This window comes from Caretta caretta, chromosome 1, assembly GCF_965140235.1.
Source record: "Caretta caretta isolate rCarCar2 chromosome 1, rCarCar1.hap1, whole genome shotgun sequence".
Classification (NCBI taxonomy): Eukaryota; Metazoa; Chordata; order Testudines; family Cheloniidae; genus Caretta; species Caretta caretta.
In genome coordinates this window covers 306,055,271-306,074,307 of record NC_134206.1, presented here as the reverse complement: position 1 = coordinate 306,074,307, position 19,037 = coordinate 306,055,271, and positions in this window count along the sequence as shown.

The following is a 19,037-nucleotide window of genomic DNA, read 5'->3' as shown; positions in this document are numbered from 1 at the left end:
AATCTGGTCAGCTAACTTTGGAATTAATTGCTGTGGGTTAGCTTCTGCCACCATTACTCACATTAAGTAATGCATTACTCTCATTGTAGTTCCATTTATTTCAGTCAGACTACTTGAGGAGTGAGATACTGTTTAAAGTGAGTAAGGGGTTTTTATAATCTATGCTACCTACTTTATATACATCTGATTTACTGCTGTGGTACTCCAGCTTTACCCCCAGTATAATTCCATTGATTTAATTGGAGTTGGGGGAATCAAACTCAACATTTGTAAATCCTAGCTATTGTATGTGATGGAGTTTAACACATTTGCAGCCACCTACAACTTTAGTCTCTTTAGCCAAAGTGGTGTTTTAGAATTCCACAGCATTACTTCTGTGAGTTGTATTCATTTCCCAGGAGAGAGTTTTTCTTCTGTAGATTGTAGATGCCACAAACTCTCCTCTGAGAAGTTTACAAACAGCACACAAGGAACCTTTCCTCCATCAGATCTTATAAACACTGCAGGAGGGAACTATTCTACTCTGGATCTTAGAAGCACACACTATTTCTAAGAATAGTACTATTCTGATTATCTTCACCGCCCGTTATATCGAACAAGATGTGTTCACTGACCTCTGCGTAAGAAAAGAGCCACGAAGGTGTAGAGTTTGCAAGCTCTCAAGGAGAGAGCCGTAACCTCCTCATGTTATCTTTTATCGAGTTTTCTAAACTCTGCATATACACCATCATGAGGAATTTATAGGCTCAGCATACTCCCTTCTTACTGAGCTGATACGATACCCTGGTTCCAGCAATATATATATTCAGAAAGACAATCCAAGACCCTGTGTCAGATCTAAGGTCATTTTGAATAAGTAACTGTTGACTATCAAGTACTGTTAAAAACAGGGCTAGAAAGAAAAATTGACAATCTTTTAGAAATTTGGGGATTTGAAAAAAAAAAGAAAAACATAGGCAAAAAGCTTTGTTAAGATACCTATTTACAACAAGAACCATTATGTAACATAGTCATAGCAATACATCAGAAAGCTTAAATGTAGAACATTAAGAATTAACAACCAACATAAGTAAGTGTTGTTGCTGCAAATTTAAGTAACTATTTCCAGACCTTTTGATGTTCAGGGCTTTTGAAAATGTTGGTACAATATTATAATCTCATGAATGACAGCCTTTTTTAAATATAAGGTCAGGACTCTAGTGATGTTGTTTAAATGGCCAGATAACTCTTTTGAAGTGTGGTTTTATCGTAACAAAGCTTTTTGTCAGGAAATAGTTCAAAATCAATGTAAAATAAATTGCAAACACCAATAACAAAGCAAGTGAATGGATTTTGTCAGAAAACACATGACGAATTAATTTCCAATAAGGTCCTACCATTGAAGTCTACAGTATGAAAAGTGAAGGGAAGACAATAAATAATGACTTTATCAATTTTCCCTAAATGCTGTTCAGAAAGAACAATGTGTATATCAAGCTTAAAAAAAATAATCTAGAATCCAGAGAACAAATATATGCCATTGGGTGTGCTTATTATTACATTAAAGTGATATTGTTAACATAAAAATCACATGTTGTAAGCAAATATTTTAACCTATATTATTATTAATAGTGATTATTTATTATTTGTATTGTAGTAGCTACTAAGGAGGCCCTATCATGGATCAGGACCCCATTGTGCGAAGTGCCATATAAACAGAACAAAAGCCAATCACTGTTCCAAAGATCTTACAATCTAACAAGTCTTAAGCCCCCAGCCTGCATTCAGATCCACCAGAACAGAGTCTGTGTCTGTGCAAAATCTATTGACTTTCTCCAGAATTGCCATATTTTTCACATTGCTCATTCTACAACTTTTGGAAATACATTGGGTAATCTGACTTTAATGTAACTCCACACAAATACAGAAGTCGATGTGAGTTGAGCCAACTGGATTAGTTTCTTAGGCTAATGACAGCACAAGAATTTTAGAAATCCAATTTTCTTGTCACTGTGTATGTGCCTTGCGTACAACACTACAGAAAAGGGACCACAGAACCTTAGTAGTTTTTGCATATTAACTTGCTCCATAGGCATGCATTGACTAATAAAAATATTTTCTAGACTTCTGAATGATTTTACAATTAATTTCATATGATACAATTAAATTCTGGTTTGTAACAAATAGATATATAGGTGGGTTGATGAAAAGTGACCACAATTTATTCCACCAATGAATGTTTTCTAAGTAGATACTTTAACCTGCTAATTTTGATATCAATTTTGCCTGAGTAAGGACTGCATACCTGGACACAGTGTTAGTCTATATGGTGTCAGTACTTGAGCATCTTTTTATATATATATATATATATATATATATATATATATAAAAGCTAAAAACTGACAGCACAGATGTCTGAGTAATTTTTCATGCATTTATAAAGATTATTGATGGAGCAATATGAAAAGATTTGCATTTCAAAATAAATTAGTAAGACGAGTGCTGGATTTTTGCCTCATTTTCAGTATGTGGAGACATATTCTTTGCCAATGGGATTTAACATTTTTGTCAGATGAAAACAGTTTTTGTCATGTGTGCAGCACATTGGATCTAGATCTGAACGTCCAAGCTGATATAAAGTCTACTGGGTGATTTAGACATAATCTGAAAATCACGCAAAAATCTACACATCATTGCCAGAACAGTTGATAAGGCTGCATGAGTTGGGACACCAGTAACACCGGAAATAAAGTTTGTGAAAACTCCACTGAAATAATCAGGAGCCTTTCAGTGGGAATAGGGATCGTATATGTGAGGTTAGAATACAACCCTATTCAGAAGCATAACAATGTAGGAAATTAGAATGGGCAAATAGCGAATGAGGATCAACAAATTAAATAGGGGAGTAGATGAAATTAGTGTCAACCAAAACTCTAAATGATTAGTTTAAACTGGGGGATGTAGGACTTAAGCAAATTAATCTATTCCTGCCTCTCTAGACTTGTCTGATGCGTACCTACTTTGCTGATTGTCTTATCTAATGTGTTTAGATGAATGAGGGAATTTCTTCTTTTTTTCGACAATTTGATACTAACTTATCTACTGGTTCACCAAAGAGCTTGATAACTGAGCAATTTCCTAAGTTGCTTCATCTGAACCTTGGATTTTAAGTGCCACAACCACATTTATCTGTTGTATGCCTGCCATTTCAGACGTGCTGGGACTATTGGGGTAAGGACCTTTGTAGCGCTCCAGAGAGTAATTATCATTCTTCTGAAATGCAGACCAACTGATACAATTCTGAGACAAGTCAGGTAGTTATAAGAATTCAAAAATATTTGTGTAAATAATTTAGGAGTGTCTTGAATAAGGAGGTTGTATGGCTCTACAGAAGGAGGTCTCTCTATCTGGTGCAGCTCTGGAGGCAAAGCAAACTGGTAGGTATTTGGATGGGCTGCGCTTAGTCCCATGTCACAGTTTACAGGTCTGGTTCTTTTCCCAGAGATGCAGGAAGACATACGTTCCATTGTAGACCTACGGACCATATTACACATATTGCTATATACCATATGTTGCCATCATTCAATCATTCTGTAACTTACTCTGAATCTTTGATGGTAGAAAATACCAAGGAATCCTTCTGAACTCATCTTTGTACACTCCTCTGCATTTTCTCATTTCACGGGGCTGGCCTCTGTTCTCTTACAATGCTTTTGTCAAAGATTGATACATTTCTGTCTTCATATTTTACCACTACTGAAAAGAAGTTATTTATCAGTTCTAATTTAAAAAGCAAGAACTGTATAGGAAGGAACAGAAAACAATTTTTTTTTCATATATGGAGCACATTTTAGAAATAATTTTTTTGATATTTTCCTTTGATGGACTGACCATCATCCTTTACCATCCGAATTTTATCATTTGTGACAATAAGCTCTGTTGAACATGCGGGAAGATTTAGATCAAGTGAGATCGAAAACTGAGCTTGAACTTTGACCTTCTTCCAGAATCCTTTGTGATGTGCTGTTCTGCTAGGTACACAGCAGTTTTCATAGGAAAAACAAGGCCCTTTTTATGGGATTCCTCATTTCCCATTCATGAACACTAACGAAAAAGCCAATTGATTATTTTTGCTTTACAGCAAAATATTTTTCACAACTGTACTTATTTACTGTAACTGGGAAGAATAAAATTAGAGTAGCCTCTGTTCATTCCATCAGCCAATACATATAGCTCATAGAGTGAACAGTAGTGGGTCAAACAGTGGTGACTAATAAGACTAATAAGACTTATTCTATGTTAGAGCTAACAAATTCTTTATCAGTACTTCAACCATTCTGCTTATATGGCCTCATTGTTAAGATTATGCCTTTCATCTATGGGAACTAATCCCTTACATATACAATTTTAGCAAGAAGCTTATAAAATGTGTATTAAAGCAGTATTGACTTGTCTAACAATGAAAAGTACAATTAGGCTTCCAACACACAGCATTACTAATTTGCATAAAAACCTTCTCTAACCTATTCCTTTTACTGGAGAATATAACCAAAAGGTTACATTCTGTACCATGCACCAATAATTTACTGTAAAATCAGCAGATAGCTGTACCTATGTAATAGTGTTCACTTTTCTTTGTGCAAATCTTTTAAAAGTGAATTTACATGCTGCATATATCAATAAGAAATAATATTAAAGATCATTAGACTGAATGGCCAAACACAATGGGTTCCCTTGATAATGTCACATAATGCAATAATTCAAGCCTGTTACTCATCAAGAGTCACTGTCCTGATAGAATCACCCTTAGGGTCAGACTGTAGATACAGTTTTATCACTCCTTACAGTTGTGGTGACTCATTTTCATAATGTACTATTTAAGCAAGAAGCTTATAAGAACCATAGAAGAGTAATAATGACCAATCTATGCATAAAAATGTATAAATAGTTAGGCTTCCAACACTAGGTATTTCCATCTAAGAAGATTACTAAATATCCCCTCTCCAACATTCCTCATTTCCATAACCAAATAGGTGCCATTGTCTATTCACTCTCCATGTACTATGTCTGTTTGTAATATTATAGCAATTCTTTTTCTTTGTGTACCACAGCAAATAGTAAATTAGGCTTGTAAAATATATAATCAACTGTAAGTAATAGTAATAGGTGATTCATATTGATTTTAGTTTCCTTAGAATTCTCCAAATAGGAATAAAAAAAAAAAGGATGCTTGCTACCCACCACTTTTACTAACAAATAGCATAAAAATGCTTCATGCCCACAGATGATTAGCCTTCTACTCACTTGTTTAATAAAGAACAATATTTCTCTACCAAGGTAACACAAGATGACATTGCCTCAGGTCATGGCAGGGCATGTCACATCATGTAACACAACATAGCCTGATGTAACCTGATCCAACAGGCCATGTGCCTGTTGCCTATTTGTAGAAAATACCACTTTTTTCAGAAGAGAGGGCATGTCACCATGGATAACAAAATGTTAGTTCTCTCTGGGTCCCAGGGCTCCCTGTGTTCATAATTAGCTTGGATTTTCTGACTCACACGTAAAGGGAATAATTTCCTTCCCAATTAAAATGGGCTCTATTCAGCGGTGACCCGTTGTTAGTGGCATTGACATGAAAATTGCTATGCAAATTGTAACTAAATTTTATAAAACTGCCTTTAATCAACAAAAGTTTGGAGCAATTGGACAATGGAAGCCATGACTATGCATGGGGAGGTGAAACCATCCAAAAGAAGCAGGGAAATGAGGTGAACTCATAATAATCAGTAATTAAAATAACTAGTTACTCTGTCATTGCTGTTGTTGGATATATTATGGAGACCTACACATCCTTTGAAATGAATATTTTGATGTCTGTTCTTTGCTAAACATTTCCTATTTGATTATCAAGTGACAGCATATTTTGCAAGAATATTATAATCAAGGTAGGTTTTAAATTGTTTATACCACTTTTAAGCCAAGGAAATTCCAGTCTGTAATGAAAGTTTAAAACTGAGATGTTATTGATCAACTGATTACATGGGCAGTGAACTTTAAAAAAGAATGTCTAAAATGAGCTGTCTGGGTAAAGTGACTTAATTAAAAAAAACAAAACATAGGTATAAATACACTTAGCACTACTTTGAATCTATAATCCTCCTTAACTCAATACAGGAACAAATGTTGAGAGCTAAGGAAAACATGTTTAGAAATCAATAAGCAAAAAAATAAACTAGCATTCTTCCAAATTAACAAATAAAGAGCCTAATTGATTTTTAACAGTGTATGAAAGGTTTGCTACATTAATTAGGTAAAGCAGTACACATTTCTCTGACAGTCACATGAAACGCAGTACAGATTGTTAAACAGAGGACTTTGTCCAAATTATGGACCCGATTCTGCAACTCTTACTCAAGTGAGTAGGCTTTACATGTAAAAGTAATCTAACTTGCTTCCAGGACTGTTCTTCTGTTATGTCCGCAAGAAGTGAGTCAGCACTATATTCAAAGAAGAAAACAACTTTTAATAAAGCCATCAAGATACGAACATTCCTCAGCTGAGTAACTACTGACCTGATTGCTGTAATTCTTGGCCTTTACAACTCCATCCCCTCTTCTTACCACCATATCGTGTCTAAAATTAGATTGCAATCTTCTCAGGGAAGGGACCTTTCCTTTTACTACAGAGTGTGTTGGATCCTATTGGGAGCTCTAAAAATAATAAAGGATAATAGCAACTCACATAATTATATTAATATAATAATCAGGCGAGGTAGATATAATACTCAAGCTCTACATTATTTGCTGTTCTATACCACATACTGAAAATCCTTATTCCATTAAAATTATGGGCTGATCGGTCATTCCCATACTCACATACATAGTCTTTCCTTACGTGAGATGTCCCAATATAGTCAATGAGAATATTTGAGTAAGGACCACATCATTTGAATGGGAATTCCCAGGAGCAAGCATTTCAGCTATGGGCACCAACAGGCAGTTGGACACCTAAAATCTGTTATTTTCACCTGCAATTGATTACTTGGGCCAGCAGCTTATTGATACTAAGAGTTGCAAAACTAGAGTCTTGTTTAAAAAAAAAATCAAGGCCTTTAAATGCATAGTTTGAGCCCAATGCAAGTTCAAAAATCAGTGTTGAACAGAAATGAGCTCAATTAAAAAGGGTGAACCTGAATGCCACTGATCTTTGGGACAAACCAAAACCATTAATGTGAACACAACCTTCCAACACTGATATCCACCACCAAATCTGATGAAGTATCGATTTGGATCTGAACTTTGCATCCTGGGCATTTCTGATTTAGTATGGAAACCTTAAATCACCCTTCATCCTTATCAGTGTAAAATGTTATGAATGCTGCAGCAGTACACAGATGTAGAACCAGCACAAGCATTGACATGGCAGAAGAAAAACAAACGGGACTTTTTCTGCTACAGAGGAAGTGCTGTTTTTCTATTTCCCCTCAATCTGACCCTGGCTTACGTGCATGATTCAAAACAAGTGCTTGAAGATTTGCACAGACATGTATTAACAAGGTTTAGCTGGATTTACATGAGGAAATCAGATATGGGAATAAAAACTCTTTTTTGTTTATGGAAAGATTGATAAACATGTGGTCAACACCTGGATTTTATAAGGATCCTATTCCTCTCCCAATAAAACTACAATAGCCACCTTCTAAGGCATTCAAACAATAGAAACAAAATGACAGCACAGAAAAAAGCTGCCACATGTAGTTTTCTTCACCTCTTTGATTGATTTAATAAAAATGAGCCAACTTTAAAACTAAGAAAAGTAAAGTAACAGGATAGACCAAAAAGGCTTATAAAAAGTGTTTTAATGTATAGGAACACATGTACTGCACGGCATATGTTTTTCTCAGAAACATTTTACACTGTAAAAATGTCATACTGCTGAATGCATTTCCACACAACAATCCTGCCCCCTCCACATTGCTCTGCACCTTGGAGATACCTTAAGGTGATTGCAGGAGGCCTTGGTGAGTAGACACTGAAAAGCTAATACTTACTAGATTTCCTGTGCTATTCTGCTGATACCAAAGGGCTTGCTGAGTGCCAACAGGTCCTTTAAGCGTAAAATGTGGATATTTAGTACAAATAAATATAGGAAACAGAGCTTGTGCTACTTTAAGACTAGATACTAGCTAGCCTTTATACCAATATGCGCTGGGGTGAAGGGAAGAGAGAAAGGCCTCTCTTACAGCCTACATAAGGGTTGATTGGAAAGCACTCCTTGTGCTTTCAGGAGCACAGTGAATACTCTCTCACTACTCTACTGGAAGTGCATGGCATCCCAAAGGGAATAGAGAGAAGCAGAGATTAGGCAGAGCCATGGTTTCATGCCTTCCTGGCTACACTGGAGAGCATGCTGCATGCTGTGAAGCATGTGTGTGCTTCCACTATGCACCAGGGTGCCTTTTAAGGCAGTACTTCCCAGAGGAATCAGAGTGTAAGGGGACTGTTGCCCCTTACTAACATTCAGTGGGGGTGTTTTAGTTGCAAGCTCCCAGTACTAAAAGGGGGAAGGGTAGATGGGGAATCAGGACCCTGAGACTGCCAGTCCCTAGGAGCAATGGGGAGAGGCCAATGCTCCAGGTCAGCCTGAATGACAGGGCAGGCAGGCTAATCAGGGAGTCAGAAGGCCAGGGAGGTCCCGTCCTCCGTGTGAGCTGGAATTGCCTGGGTCAGACAGAGTGGGGCCGAGCTAAGGAGAAAGCAGGGGCCCAAGCTGAGCGGGGGAGCAGAGCTGTGCCAGATCTGGAGGGACCAGAAAAGCAGCCCAGAGAGAGCAGACCCTGTCCTGGGAGCAGAGCTGCAGCCCCAAAGCCAGAGGCACAGCCCAGAGAGAGCAGACTTGCCCTGGGAGCAGAGTTGCAGCAACCAGAGCCAGAGGGGCCAGAAAAGCAGCCCAAGAAGCTGGTCAGTGCTGGGAGCAGAGTCACAGTAGAGGCCTGCAGAGCAGACCTGTCCTGGGAGGAGAGCTGCAGCAACCAGAGCCAGAGGGGCCAGAAAAGCAGCCCAGGAAGCAGGTCAGTGCTGGGAGCAGAGTCGCAGAAGCAGCCTGCAGAGCAGACCTGTCCTGGGAGCAGAGCTGCAGCAACCAGAGGCAGAGGGGCCAAAGAAGCAGCCCAGGGAGCTGGAGGCAGAGCAGCAGCAGCAGCACTGAGACAGAGTGGTGGAGCTGGGGCTGGAGCAGTCCGGAGCTGGGTGCGGTGAGCAGCTGGGAAGAGCCAGGGGGACCCTGGGCAGCGGGCCCAGCACAGGGAGACGCCTCAGCCAAGAGGCTCTGCAGGCCAGGCTTGGATCATAAGCCCGACAGGACGGGGGGCGACACTGGGAAGAAGGGTCCTACCACTTAGAGCCTGAGAGCGTGTGGCCACCACCAGAGCAAGTATGCAACCCACAGCATCCCCGCAGGCAGGGCCTGAGAAGGAGGCCTGGGACTTACAAGGAACAGACTGTGAACTGCCCTGACATGCCAGAGACACTGTCTGTGAAGTTCCCTGCCACAGAGCGAGTTGATGTGTTTCCTTTAACCTTTCCCATTTTTCCTTATTCTTTTTAAAATTAATTGTTGATTAAATAACTTGCATTTGCTTTAAATTGTATGTAATGATCAGTGGGTCAGAGAAGTGCCCAGTGCAGAGAGAGTACCCCGGAGTGGACACCCTAGCCCCTGTCCTAGGTGACCACAGCAGGGTTGGGGGTCGAGCCCCCCCTGGGAATCCTGGGCCCAGCCTTGTTGGGGTTACGAGGACTCTGCCAGACAGGAGAGTGGAAGGGGAGTCCTCAAGGGCAGGGAGGCCACTGGCTAAAGGAAGTGGGAGAGAGGACTCGGATCCTTTCGCTAGCCCACTTCAGCGGGGTAGTGCAGAAGCCAGGAAAGTTCCCCATAGTAGCGGGACTATTCCCCCGCTTACAAGAGCGAATGTGATTGTTGAACTCCTAGAGAATCCATAGCAAGTGCAAACCAATGAGTTAAAAAGAGAATTTATAGCAAATACTGATAACAACTCATCTCTGGGGGAGGATGCCAAGAGCATTCTCCTGAGTGCAGGATCTGCAATTATCTTTGTCCCTTATGCGGGCCATGCAAATGTTTTTAGTGCACCCACCTACAGGCCTGGCATAATCTGGCATATTTTGGAAGGGGATTTGATGAATGTGAGTGGAGTTGTGTGCAAACTGAATTCAATTCAGAAATTTACATCATCCCTAATTCATAATAAATATGAATAACTGATGCCAACAGAGAACTGCTAGCATACACCCATCAGTAACATTAATAAATAAACACATATACCAGATTGCCCACTTTGATGCATCATCATCAGGAAATGAAACAACAGCCAGAATCTTTACTAGCCGGAAGACACACACTGTTTTTCTTTTTACTAATCACATGCAGGGATCAGTGGTAAGTGACTGGTGATCTATAACCAAAACCCTGCACATCGCCTGAGTAACTGAGAAGGCACTGTGCACACATGGGCTCTTTTCATTTTTTTTATTTCCATTTATGGTTCTCATTTTCATTTCCCCTTTTCCCTCCCTTTTTCTTTTCTTTTTTTTTCTTTTCGTGCATGGCCAGTTTTGATTGGTCAGCTTTGTCACACAGTGGGGTTTCTTCCCTCCCAAAATAAACTTTCATTTTCAAAAGTTTTTGATTTTGAAACTGACTGTTTCATTTTCAGAAAGGAAAAAAGTAAATTAAAATGTTCTGTGGAGAATTTTGAAAAGTGTGTCAGTTCAATCCCTTCTGAAAGGTAGCGATAAAGAAAAGAAAAAGAAAAACATTAAATTCAACTCACTGTAATTTACACAGTGGCATATTCTCTAACTCCTTTTCCACTTGCCCATGCCCTGCCCCCTCCACATTGCTAGACAAAGAGCTCACCTAGAAGAGGGCTCTTTTCTAAGTACAAGATCTACATCAGCCCTCCTTGTGCCAAAGAGCTACTTCCAAGGAGCCTTCTGCAACAGTGGCATAGGGATGGACTTGCCCCTAAGTGAATGGTGATCTGCACTAATTATAGCAGTTTGCATCTAGGGGGGAATAAATACAAGAAACAGTAGCTCCAGCCTTATTTGAAAAAAAACATTTTGCTCCTAAAACTCAGGTAGTCACTTATCGTCACTGATTAGAAACCTGATCATAGTCAGCCATGGAATTTGAGCAAGGATATATTCATTAAATGTATTTGTCACTATCTTCCAGCTGTTACCTGAAGAAGTCACTGATCAAATGGAAGATTAAGAAAATTCGGGCCCCGATCCTCAAAGGTATTTAGGCGTTTAACTCCCACTGAGCCTCAGTGACCTACAAATATCCCATCATCTCTGGGACACACATAACAATGTGCTCAAGGCAAATGAAAGTGGTGGGTATTTGTCCAGCCAGCAAGAAAAAGGGGATGGGACTCCTTTAAGGATCCTGCATTTGGGTTTCAAGGGAGAGGAAAAGGGGACATACTTACCTGAGTGGAGCCAAGGGGGTACAAAAAGTGGCCCAGACCACGTGGGGACACTGACCAACCATTTCCATAGCTGGAAGGGGAGGTATTTATACCCTGTGCATTCTGAAAGGAACTCTCTCTCTCTCCTTCTCATTGCCAATCAGCAGCACCATCTTCCCACCATGGGATCAGAGTACAACCAGGTTTCTATGATCTGCTATGAGCATTGTGCTAGTCACCCTATTTCTTTGGGGGGTGGGAAGGAATTTTTTCCTCACCACCTGATTGGCTGTAGTGGTGTGAGTTTTTTCACATTCCCCAAAGCTGGTGAGGGACCCAACGAGGTCAGGCAGGTACTCGTTACAGGGGGGATACGGTTCCCTCTTAAGCAGGGATTGTGGATTTAGGGGAAGGCATCCCCTAAGGAAGCTGGAAAAAAAGGGGCTGGGGCTCCTAACAACTGATATAGCAGGGAGATGACACCCCTCTTTTCCAGTTCCCTTAATGCTCATATGAGGGGAGGGACAGCAGGATCCCAATAACAGGATAGGATGAGATTGGAAAGGGGAAGGGCAATGGCAACCCTCCCAAATAGAGGAACAACTACAGAAAGAATGATGACCTGTACAATTCATCGCCTGGTATTCCCACGTATGTTGCATAAATAAAGTTGTGGCCTAATTAAACCACATGCATTGCCTCTTGTGTCTCCTCCCAAGTGGCCAGGACAATGAATGTTTTCACTTATTTTTTTAACTAACTGAATAAGCAAAAGCGTAAACTTTATCACTTCCACAGTACAGGTATAAGATTTCCAGAGATCTCTTTTTACATGTGATCCAGTAGTCTCCCCTTCCATTACTCCTCCTGTCTCATCTATGATTACAGTTATCTGCTTCATGTCAGAGTTTCAGTTAAGCACATCTTGGCTTCAGGTTAACCTTTAACACAGCTACTAAGCAAAACAAAAGAGAGTAAGATAGCCAGTAGGGCAAATTAGCACGGAGACAGTTCAATAACGTTTACATTTACATCATACTTTAAAATCTTAGATCTTCATCCTGTAGGGTGCTGACTGCCCTTATTTCCTATTCACTCTAAAGACAATTGACTTATACAAATTGAAGCGTCAGACTCTATACACTGCATTGTTTACCTGACATTTATCAATCTGAAACACTGGCTAACTTGAAATGCTCCATTATGAAAGAGCACAAAGAGCATGAATTATCTCCTCTGCTGTTAACAGATATAATTCAGTTTTACAGGATATGTCAAGGAGTCAAGTAACAAATCTTTGTGAGCAGAATATTTGAATTAAGGAGCTTTCTACAAAGAAACTACATAGTTGCCAAAGAGAACAATGAGATTTAAATTACAAGAGGGGGTTTGCAGACTGAAGCAAACTTGAAAAAAGAGAATATTTATGGCAACAAAACATGTAGCTGGATATGGTGTTTGTATCTATGTTAGGGTCTGTCTACACTGCAACTGAAGGTGGATTGCAGCTCGTAGAGACATACCCATACTAGCTTTATTCTTGCTAGCATATCTTAAAAGAGCAGTGAAGAAGCAGCAACACAGGTTCCGGCATTAGGCAAGCCATTCATCTGGCTTTAAGCCAGACAGTCCCACTTTTCTAAAGTTTGTCCCCCATCCAGTACTGAGACAAAACAAAATATGGTTTTGTTTGGTATCGGATGGTGCATTCCATTTTGAAGAGTGCACAGCAGCACCCCTCACAGGCACCATTCATTCGAGGTCACACTGGCAGAGGTGGGACAGCTGTGGCTCACGAAAGCTCATGCTCAAATAAATTGGTTAGTCTCTAAGGTGCCACAAGTACTCCTTTTCTTTTTGCGAATACAGACTAACACGGCTGTTCCTCTGAAACTCTTCAAAATACTGTCCTCCTGTGGAATGACCTCACAAGCTAGATGCAAGGGGTGAGGTCATGCAGGAGGCAGAGGGTCCACGCCATTCCTGGAAGTACTGGAATGTCCAGTATTCTGGGGATGCATGAGAGGCCATCCTCTTCAGCATGGACTGTAACAGCATGCCAGGGACTGTCAGTACATACTCCTGTTGCTAGCCTATGCTGAAGCCTGAACCACTGCTTCTACATTGACAGGTTTCAGAGGAACAGCCGTGTTAGTCTGTATTCGCAAAAAGAAAAGGAGTACTTGTGGCACCTTAGAGACTAACCAATTTATTTGAGCATGAGCTTTCGTGAGCTACAGCTCACTTCATCAGATGTTTACTCACCAACAACCACATACCACACAACAGAACCACTAACCCAGGAACTTATCCTTGCAACAAAGCCCGTTGCCAATTGTGCCCACATATCTATTCAGGGGACACCATCACAGGGCCTAATAACATCAGCCACACTATCAGAGGCTCGTTCACCTGCACATCCACCAATGTGATATATGCCATCATGTGCCAGCAATGCCCCTCTGCCATGTACATTGGTCAAACTGGACAGTCTCTACGTAAAAGAATAAATGGACACAAATCAGATGTCAAGAATTATAGCATTCATAAACCAGTCGGAGAACACTTCAATCTCTCTGGTCACGCAATCACAGACATGAAGGTCGCTATCTTAAAACAAAAAAACTTCAAATCCAGACTCCAGCGAGAAACTGCTGAATTGGAATTCATTTGCAAATTGGATACTATTAATTTAGGCTTAAATAGAGACTGGGAGTGGCTAAGTCATTATGCAAGGTAGCCTGTTTCCTCTTGTTTTTTCCTACCCCCCCCCCCCAGATGTTCTGGTTTAACTTGGATTTAAACCTGGAGAATGGTCAGTTTAGATGAGCTATTACCAGCAGGAGAGTGAGTTTGTGTGTGTATGGGGGTGGGGGGGATGTGAGAAAACCTTGATCTATGCAGGAAATAGCCCGACTTGATTATGTAAAGAGTTGTCACTTTGGATGGGCTAGCACCAGCAGGAGAGTGAATTTGTGTGGGGGGGTGGAGGGTGAGAAAACCTGGATTTGTGCTGGAAATGGCCCACCTGTTGATCACTTTAGATAAGCTATTACCAGCAGGACAGTGGGGTGGGAGGAGGTATTGTTTCATGATTTCTGTGTGTATATAAAGTCTGCTGCAGTTTCCACGGTAAACATCTGATGAAGTGAGCTGTAGCTCACGAAAGCTCATGCTCAAATAAATTGGTTAGTCTCTAAGGTGCCACAAGTACTCCTTTTCTTTTTGCTTCTACATTGCTATTTTTAGCCACGGTAACTAGATTAACGCTAGTGTGAGTATGCTGACCTGAGCTGCAATCGCACCTCTGATTGCAATGCAGACATACCCTAACTGTAATGAGTCTGTATCTAGAGGAGACATAAACTGTGCACTCTTGTGGAGACTTTACTTTTGTTCTCTCCTGTTTTGTTGTTTTCTCTTAATCTATAATAAACATTCACACTGAAAGATTATAGTTTGTGTATGGAAAATAAATAATTCTGGTGATGAGGAGGATGTCAATAAAATGAGTTCAGAGAAAGAGAAACTGCAGTTATGCCAACCCCATATGTTCAAAAATCATAAAAACCATAAGTTTGGCTTTAAAAAAATTCATTTTGGGTTATTTTACGTGCCTTTTATTTTCTCAACCTTTAGCATTCACTCAGGATGCATTTTCAGATGTATTCACTGGAACCATAAGGATTAGAAAAAAAAATTTATAATGAAAGTTGAAATTCTCATGTATTCACGACTCTGGAGTTGGAACTTTAAGAAAAACACCAAACATCATGAGACTCATGCTAAAAATCACAAGAATTGGCTCGCTGACACATTCTTCAAGTTAAGAAAAAAGAACAGAAACCCAGGTAAATTCTCCATGACAAACCACTGTGCGTATCTCTTCTGGAATGCTCTGCATCTGCAAACAAAATTTTCACAGCTATATGCACCATTAGGATGAGACCTCTTTTGTACTCCCTTTGCAAGTAGTTCAGCTTTGTGTGTTTGGTAATAGTTTACCCCCAGACAACCAAGCTTCTGCCTCTATTTAATCCTGCCATGAAAATGAAATGCAAGCCCTTGTTTAGAGTAGAATGAGCCATGAAATTCAGATCTAGATCAGGATCCAATTTTTCAGGAGCAGGGGTGTTTAGACACAAAGTTTTCATTCAACCCTTTACAGAGATAGGGGCCAGCCATGAAGTTTGGATTCAGATCAGAACTTTCCCATTGGCAGTTGGAGGGATTCTGGGTTTCTTTGAGGCTCATTTCTAGTTTAATGATAAATATTGGCAGTACTTTTAGAGGCTAGCAATAGCCTCTCCAAAGGAAGTAGGATGCTGGGTAGGGGAGCGTATGCTGCACAATGCCAAAAGGTTGCACAGCAGCCATGTTCCCCTTGTGTTCCAGATGGTAGTGTGTATACTGATGTCTGCATTGTCTATATAACATTGGCTTATGATTTCCATAAGTTTTAATGTTTGGGGCTTTTATTATATTAATGTAAGCAAATGAACTGCACATCGTGAAATTAACTATAATTTAACACGGGTTTATATGGAAATCTCCAGGCTGTGATGGTTTTTTAAATAAATAAACATAAAGGGCCTTGAATTTAGAAAGGAGGTTGGTGTTAGACAAGGGCACTCGTTTGCCCAGAGACCGAAGTTTGGAGTCTGTCAGGAAAGAGACAGGATAAGCCATAGCTGAAGCACAGGGGATAAAATGGCAGCAGCTGAGCTGCTTGAAGGCTGAGAACTTAAGGCTGGAGACAGGCTGAGAAACTAGGCAGCAGAGCTAGCAGGACGGGAGACAATTCAAGCCCTAGAATGAATTCCAGAAAGCCATTCTGATAAATAATAACTGCCTGACTCTCATACTTGGTGACTCTCTAATAAAAGATCCATAATCACCCTTCCCAGAGACATGCACAGAGACTATAGTCCAGCACTTCTTGTTAGGCAGCTTACAACAATGTGTGTGACCTCTGCTCAACTGAGTAAAATAATAATCTCTCTATGGTAAGGGAAAGCCGCTACTGTGTACCATTTTAACATAGGGCATTAAAATGACTCCAGAGTTTTCTTCTGAACTTACTGACCAAGCTTCTCTTAACGTGATAAATGTTTATGGATTATTCTAATTACGAGTCTGGTTTAAAGCTAAGGCATTCCGAGAATATGGCTCTCTTTCATAAAGTTTCCGAGGTTTTTCTATAATAATCAATTACCATAATGAGTTTTTTTTAAAGCTACCATTTGTCATTTTCTTAAAATATATAAACTACCCAGTATAAAGATAAATAACTAGAGCTAGCATACCCTGGGGCCCTCTACAAAAGGCCTCCATTAAATCAAAATCAACTAGGAAACCTGTTGGATTTTATTTCAAAGTCAATTCTGCTTGAGTTAAATAAAAATCTGTATAAAACCAGCGTAAACCCATCACTGGTTGCCTTCTTAATGGGACCTTGAGCAAAAGATGCTGGCCTTGATCCTTGGCAGCAATCAAAAACCACACTGTGCAACATAGGTGGGGTGAGCAGGGCAACAAGTAGCGTTAAGCCCCACAAATCTGGGGCCACTGTGAAGAATTAGAGCAGCCTGAAGAGTGATACAATTTACAACAGCTGTCAAAGGTCCCATGTGGCTAATAAAACAGCTGTGGCCACCAGAGTACAGCAAAGCCTTGACCATATACCCTTTGCCACAGTGAGTGGGTGGGGACATAAGAGCCATTATGCCAGCACTACACTACACTGGGTTGACCCTCCTGCAGCAGGCTCTACAGGCTTGGGAGTCTCAGCATGGGTGGAGCAGGGCAAAGAGGTCCCAACACAGCCCATGATCAGAGCCAGGGTCATTTTCTGCAGTCATCATCATCTCCTCCATTCCTAGTTTTAATATGTATGATAGCATATCCACTTCATTTGAGAGGGTATTACCAATATCTTGCACTACACGACTCACATGATTCTGAGGCTGCTATATTTCAAATATCATAACTTCGGAATACTTTAAACAAACTATCCATAGATACTCTGGGCACACATATATTGGACTTTTCAAGGTTTCTCAGGTCTATAGTCAGATAATATGACTCAAAACATTAAAAATGACATCTTTTACTATGTTTATGGTCTATTAAATCCTGTGCAAATGATACATGTGAGCACACCAAGACATATATTATTAAAACAGTCAGCTAAAGACCTTTTTAAAAGTTCCAAGAACGATGTTAGATCAGAACATAAAACCACCATCACCATAACTGGTACCCTTGTTGGCCGGATTGACTTAGCAAAGAAACTAAACCATTTTCATCCTCAGAGAAGTTCTTTTAGAGTAGGCACCTGTTCTGCGGATCAAGAAAGGAGTTTAATTTCCTGTGATGTCAATCTGGCACCTCTCATGCGAAGAAAAAACGTCTAACATTTATTCCAGCATCAAGATTGTCTGACACAAATTTGCACTTCATACCTAATGCCAACACCTACTTACATAAATATAACAAATTATATCAGAAGAATAAAGAGATACTTTGGATCATGTGTACACAATCTACCTAAAATAAGGACTCCTGGGAAGGGAGTTCTTTTCAAAAGTTTGTGTTTTGTAAAACCAGTGACCACAATAAGATTCACTCCTTTTTAATGTTGCATAACTCTGAGAAATGTATTTAAATTCACAAAAACAGAGATTCAAACATTGTTTGGGTAGCATGCATTACTGTGAGGAGAGAAATTTGTATTTTTACATGAGAATTCTTGTCTCAGAGCTATTAGGCATTATATTCTTGTCCTTCCTACCTCTTTGAAACAGTCACTATTGTTTATCCACATTTCCTAGTTATCAGCTTCTCAATCCCAAACTTTTCCTGTTGCACTTCCCACTTACCAGTAATGGAATCAGTCCATGCCTCCCTCCATTACAGCACAGTTGGCTGAGCAGAGGAGCTTGGGCTGAAGGCAGAGTTTGGGGCAGAACTGGAGATGGGGGAGGAGCTGAGCCAAAGGCAGAGCTGGCCTGAGGGTGTAGAGGGAATAAGGCAGAGTTGGGCTGGAGGTGGAGCAGGGGGCAGAGTACAGCTTGAGCTGGGCTGGAGTTGGAGCAGGGGGTGGAGCGGAGCTGCGGCTGGGGCCAGAGCTGGGCTGGGTGGTGCTCCTTCCCCACACCCATGGGGGCTGGCCTAGGACCCACTACATCCCGATGAAGTGAGCTGTAGCTCACGAAAGCTCATGCTCAAGTAAATTGGTTAGTCTCTAAGGTGCCACAAGTACTCCTTTTCTTTTTACATCCCCCCAAACATTCCTCCACACCCCCATAGAGAGGTGTGCCCCACAGTTGGAGGACCACTGGCTTAATCCAACAGCAAGGCTCTTATCCCTCTGCCCACTCTTTTGACAATAAGTACTTTGGATCTCAGTAGCAGAACTGAAGATTGCTGTCCATAAACCAACAGAAACATTGCCTGCCCTTTAACATAAACTGCAGCTTTTTGGCCTATGATTTCATCCAGTCCAGCAGAAAACACTAACATCTTATGAGTGTACACCTGAACAGAGCCATAG